General features: G+C 36.1%; 1 protein-coding gene across 6 annotated transcripts in view; it reads right to left on the bottom strand.

Moving 5' to 3' along the window:
- Window positions 1-6240, bottom strand: part of phf21ab (PHD finger protein 21Ab) — a 58125-nt gene extending 51885 nt beyond the window's left edge. For 4 of the 6 annotated variants that reach the window (XM_039807803.1, XM_039807806.1, XM_039807801.1 and 1 more), the window contains exon 1: window positions 5981-6240. The gene's annotated coding sequence lies outside the window, so the exon portion shown is untranslated. The remainder of the gene's footprint in view (window positions 1-5980) is intronic. The other 2 variants (XM_039807808.1, XM_039807804.1) reach the window with 2 other exon arrangements.

Raw genomic sequence — 6240 nt, 5'->3', positions numbered from 1 at the left:
CACACAGCCACACACACACAGCCACACACAGAGTCTCAAACTCAAAATCTGCCAAATTCTGCTTTTGAGTGTTGCGTCATTGAGTTTGAAAAACATTTTTCGTCTTTTTGGGTTTCGAGTTGGACACATTTGCTCTAAACTGCAGTAGAGTACACAGTATATGTAGTATATGTACTCTATATGTATATGAAAGTATAATGTAGCACTGACAGCTCTCGGTTCATACGTTTAGTCCTTAAACCAAACTCCTGTTTAAAAAAAAACAGCCTTTTTAAGTACGTTTCCCTCTGAACTGTAGCAGAGTACAAGTATAAAATAGCAGAACAAAGAAATAGTGAAGTACCTTTAACTGCTCCTTGTGTAAAAGTACTTTATGACAGTAACGTGTAAACAAGGAAAGAGATTCAGCTGAAATTATATATCACTGATGGGGAAAAAAACAGCCTTTTTAATTTAAGCCCCTTGTAAAGACTTCAATATATCTCTCCGAATTGTAGCCGAGTACAAGTATAAAGTAGCAGAAATAAGACGTACTCAAGTCAGGTACAAGTACTGGAACATGTACTTCAGTAAATGTACTTAGTTACATTGCACTGCAGTAATGTGCACACTGAGAGAGATTCAACTTAAAGCATGGTCACTTATGCATTACAGTTCATTTGAGTCCTTAAACCAAACTCCTGTTTAAAAAACAGGAGTTTTAAGCCCCTCGTAAAAGCAGAAAATGGAAATACCAAAGTCAGGTACAAGTACTGCAGCATGTACTTCAGTGAATGTACTTAGTTATAGTCCACAACTGCTGAAAAGAAGCGATAAATGTAAAAGAAAAAAGTACAACAAACCCCTCCGAGTTGTGGTGGAGTTAAAGTATGAAGTAGCAGAAAACTACCTTAAAATGATACTTCTGTATAAGTACTTTGACTAAATAAAAACCCCAGTAATGTGTACACAGAGAGCGGTTCAGATTACTTCATGACCTGCATATAACTGCATAGATCACAGTTTATTAGTTGAGTCTTTACACCAAACTCCTGTTTAAAAACAGCCTTTTAAGCCCCTTATAAAAAGTAGAACATATCTCTTTTTGAATTGTACTGGAGTAAAAGTAAAGTAGCAGAAAATAAAAACACTTATGTTAAGTACAAGTACCAGAAAATGTACTTCAGTGAATGTACTTAGTTACATTCCACCACTGCTGAAAGTAGCTATAAATATAGAGTAAAAGTGAACAATATGTCCACTGAGATAAAGTGGAGTAGAAGTATGAAGTAGCAGAAAATGAAAATAGTAAAGTACCTATGCAAAAGTAGTTTGACTAAAATTAAACTGCAGTAATGTGTAAACAGAGCGAGAGAGAGAGCGAGAGCGAGAGAGAGAGAGAGAGAGAGAGAGAGAGAGAGAGAGATGCAGCCTAAATCATGTGTCAATGATGCAGAACATTTACAACAGTTAATTTGTTGAGTCTTTACACCAAACTCCTGTTTAAAAACAGCCTATTTAAGCCCCTTATAAAAAGAACAATACTTCCCTCTGAATTGTACTGGAGTAAAAGTAAAGTAGCAGAAAATCAAGATACTTATCTTGAGTACAAGTACCTTAAATTGTACTTTAGTAAATGTACTTTGTTACGTTCTACCACTGCTGAAAAGTAGCAATAAATGTAGCGTAAAACTGCAGTAGAGTGTAAACAGAGATGTAATTTGAATTATGACCTTTATGACTAACTGCATAGATTATTAGTTGAGACTTTAAACTAAACTCCTGTTTAAAAACAGCCTATTTAAGCCCTTTATATTAATGAACACTTCCCTCTGAAATTATGTAAAGTAGCAGAAAAGTACCTCAAAATTATACTTGTGTTAAGGTACTGACTAAATCAAACTGCAGTAATGTGTAAACAGAGATATGCATCTTAAATTATGACCTCTATGACTAACTGCATGTGTCACTGACGGTGATGGATCAGTTTATTTGTTGAGTCTTTACACCAAACTCCTGTTTAAAAACAGCCTATTTAAGCCCCTTATAAAAAGAACAATACTTCCCTCTGAATTGTATTGGAGTAAAAGTAAAGTAGCAGAAAATGAAGATACTTATCTTGAGTACAAGTACCTTAAATTGTACTTGAGTAAATGTACTTAGTTACATTGCAGTAACGTGTAAACAGAGATATGCATCTTAATTGATGACCTCTATGATGAATCACAGATTATTAATTGAGTCTTTACACCAAACTCCTGTTTAAAAACAGCCTATTTAAGCCCCTTATATTAAAGAACATTTCCCTCTGAAATGATGTAAAGTAGCTTAAAAGTACCTCAAAATGATAATTGTGTGTAAGTACTTTCTGACTAAATCAAACTGCAGTAATGTGTAAACAGAGAGCAGTTCAGATTACATTATGACCAGCATATAACCGCATAGATCACAGTTTATTTGTTGAGTCTTTAAACCAAACTCCTGTTTAAAAACAGCATATTTAAGCCCCTGGTGGAAAAAAAGTACACTATATCTCTCTGAATTGTTGCCGAGTACAAGTATAAAATAGCAGAAAACTAAGACACTTATGTTAAGTACAAGTACCAGAAAATGTACTTCAGTGAATGTACTTAGTTACATTTCACCACTGCTGAAAGTAGCTATAAATGTAAAGAAAAAAGTGAACAATATGTCCACTGAGATAAAGTGGAGTAGAAGTATGAAGTAGCGGAAAACTGAAATAGTAAAGTACCTATGCAAAAGTACTTTCTGACTAAAATTAAACTGCAGTAATGTGTAAAGAGAGAGAGAGAGAGAGAGAGAGAGAGAGAGAGAGAGAGAGAGAGAGAGAGAGAGAGAGAGAGATGCAGCCTAAATTATGTGTCAATGATGCATAACATTTACAACAGTCTTTACACCAAACTCCTGTTTAAAAAACAAACAAACAGCCTATTTAAGCCCCTTATAAAAAGAACAATACTTCCCTCTGAATTGTACTGGAGTAAAAGTAAAGTAGCAGAAAATCAAGATACTTATCTTGAGTACAAGTACCTTAAAATGTACTTGAGTAAATGTACTTAGTTACGTTCTACCACTGCTGAAAAGTAGCAATAAATGTAGCGTAAAACTGCAGTAGAGTGTAAACAGAGATGTAATTTGAATTATGACCTTTATGACTAACTGCATAGATTATTAGTTGAGACTTTAAACCAAACTCCTGTTTAAAAACAGCCTATTTAAGCCCTTTATATTAAAGAACATTTCCCTCTGAAATGATGTAAAGTAGCTGAAAAGTACCTCAAAATTATACTAGTGTTAGAGTACTGACTAAATCAAACTGCGGTAACGTGGAAACAGAGATATGCATCATAAATTATGACCTCTATGACTAACTGCATGTGTCACTGACGGTGATGGATCAGTTTATTTGTTGAGTCTTTACACCAAACTCCTGTTTAAAAACAGCCTATTTAAGCCCCTTATAAAAAGAACAATACTTCCCTCTGAATTGTATTGGAGTAAAAGTAAAGTAGCAGAAAATGAAGATACTTATCTTGAGTACAAGTACCTTAAATTGTACTTGAGTAAATGTACTTAGTTACATTGCAGTAACGTGTAAACAGAGATATGCATCTTAATTGATGACCTCTATGATGAATCACAGATTATTAATTGAGTCTTTACACCAAACTCCTGTTTAAAAACAGCCTATTTAAGCCCCTTATATTAAAGAACATTTCCCTCTGAAATGATGTAAAGTAGCTTAAAAGTACCTCAAAATGATAATTGTGTGTAAGTACTTTCTGACTAAATCAAACTGCAGTAATGTGTAAACAGAGAGCGGTTCAGATTACATTATGACCAGCATATAACCGCATAGATCACAGTTTATTAGTTGAGTCTTTAAACCAAACTCCTGTTTAAAAACTAGCCGTTTTAAGCCCCTCGTGAACAGTACACTATATCTCTCTGAATTGTAGCAGAGTACAAGTATAAAGTAGCAGAAAACTAAGACACTTATGTTAAGTACAAGTACCAGAAAATGTACTTCAGTGAATGTACTTAGTTACATTTCACCACTGCTGAAAGTAGCTATACATGTAGAGTAAAAGTGAACAATATGTCCACTGAGATAAAGTGGAGTAGAAGTATGAAGTAGCGGAAAATGAAAATAGTAAAGTACCTATACAAAAGTACAAAAGACTAAAATCAAACCCCAGTAACGTGTAAACAGAGCGATTCAGATTACTTTATGACCTGCATATAACTGCATAGATCACAGTTTATTAGTCGAGTATTTACACCAAACTCCTGTTTAAAAAACAGCCTATTTAAGCCCCTTATAAAAAAGAACATTTCCCTCTGAAATGATGTAAAGTAGCAGAAAAGTACCTCAAAATTATACTTGTGTTAAAGTACTGACTAAATCAAACTGCAGCAATGTGTAAACAGAGATAGGCAAAGAAAAGTACCTCAAAATTATACTTGTGTGTAAGTACTTTCTGACTAAATTAAAACCCCAGTAACGTGTAAACAGAGAGTGATTCAGATTACATTATGACCTGCAAATAACTGCATAGATCACAGTTTATTAGTCGACTCTTTACACCAAACTCCTGTTTAAAAACAGCCTATTTAAACCTTTTATAAAAAAAAAAAGAACATTTCCCTCTGAAATAATGTAAAGTAGCAGAAAAGTACCTCAAAATAATACTTGTGTTAAAGTACTTTCATGATGACCTCTATGACTAACTGCATGTGTCACGGATGGTGATGGATCACAGTTTATTAGTTGAGTCTTTACACCAACTCCTGTTTAAAAAACAGCCTTTTAAGCTCCATCTGAAATGATGTAAAGTAGCTGAAAAGTACCTCAAAATTATACTTTGTGTAAGTACTTCCTGACTAAATAAAAAACCCAGTAACGTGTAAACAGAGAGCGTTTCAGATTACATTATGCCCTGCATATAACTGCATAGATCACAGTTTATTAGTAGAGTCTTTACACCAAACTCCTGTTTAAAAAAACAGCATTTTAAGCCCCCCCTTTCCCCTCGCTGAGTTCCAGTACATCAAGTGCCCCGGCTGTATGTAAACGCTGCCGGTTAATTGGAGTAATTGCTCCCTGGGTGGGACACGAAGTTGTCTGTGTAAACTTCCATCAGCACCACATACCGCTGCAGAGGGCCCCGAAAAGGGAAGAAATGAAGCTAAAATGGAGGGTTTCAAGATGAGAGCCGTTAAGTGCCTCGTTCTGCTGCGGGAGTTGAAAAAATACTGGAAAAAAGTGTTGTTGTGTTTTTTTGTGTGTTTCGGCGACGAAATACATGTTTTATAACCCTCTTATTATAGCCGTTTGGATGCCCAATAGTGCTTCTTTATGTCGGTCGGTAAAGTCACATATATAACGAGCTTTAAGTGTGCTTCAGTGTCGGTAAGAAAAGAGAAGAAAAAAAATTCATCCAAAGCAAAGCGAATCTCACACATCCGACATTGCTCAAATGTTACACAGAACAAGTGGATTGGAACGTTAGCTTGTAGCCTGCTAATGCTAACCATCCTGTTAGCTAGCTTGCTCGCGCTAGCGCTAACCCCGAAGCCACGCTCGCTGATAACTTACAGCTAAGATAGAAATAATAATAGCGTGGCGGGAGAAAAACAACAGAGGGGATGAGGAGAATTCGAAGAGGAACAGTGTCCGTTAAAGGACGCCATCTTTTTAGAATTGTGACACCGAGCGCGAGCAGCAGCCGTTGGTTGGGTCTAAGTTATCTCGGCCCCCTTGTCCTCCACAATATCAACTCCTAGAATAAGAAACACACCAGCTAAAATACACAGAAACACAGAGGGACCCTGGTTCACACAGACCCACAGCAGCTCGCACACCTGCCCGCTAACACACACGCTACACTCCGATGGACACAAACAGCAGCACACATGTGAAGTTTGACAACAGAGAAAATTAAAGTTATGAAATTAAAAAAGCCCAATGTGCACTTACTCAGCAGCAGTCCTCCTCTAGATTAATTAAATATATATATATCTCTATAAGAAGCCGATCCACGATGGAATAACAGCGTACAAACAGTCCGGTTCACTCTATCCCCGCCGAGCTTTATTTTGTTGCTGTATTTTATATTTAGTTTCAGTAAAATTTGTGTAAAAACAGAGAAACTGAAGCTACAAAACAAGGAGAACTCTTCTTCAATCTCATTCAGCCTCAGCCTCAGCACAGCACAGATCCCTGCGCCCCGGAGCTGG

The sequence above is a fragment of the Perca fluviatilis genome, chromosome 8 (genome assembly GCF_010015445.1).
Source record: "Perca fluviatilis chromosome 8, GENO_Pfluv_1.0, whole genome shotgun sequence".
NCBI lineage: Eukaryota > Metazoa > Chordata > Actinopteri > Perciformes > Percidae > Perca > Perca fluviatilis.
Note: the sequence above shows the minus strand (reverse complement) of the source record. Positions and strands in the feature narration are given on the sequence as shown.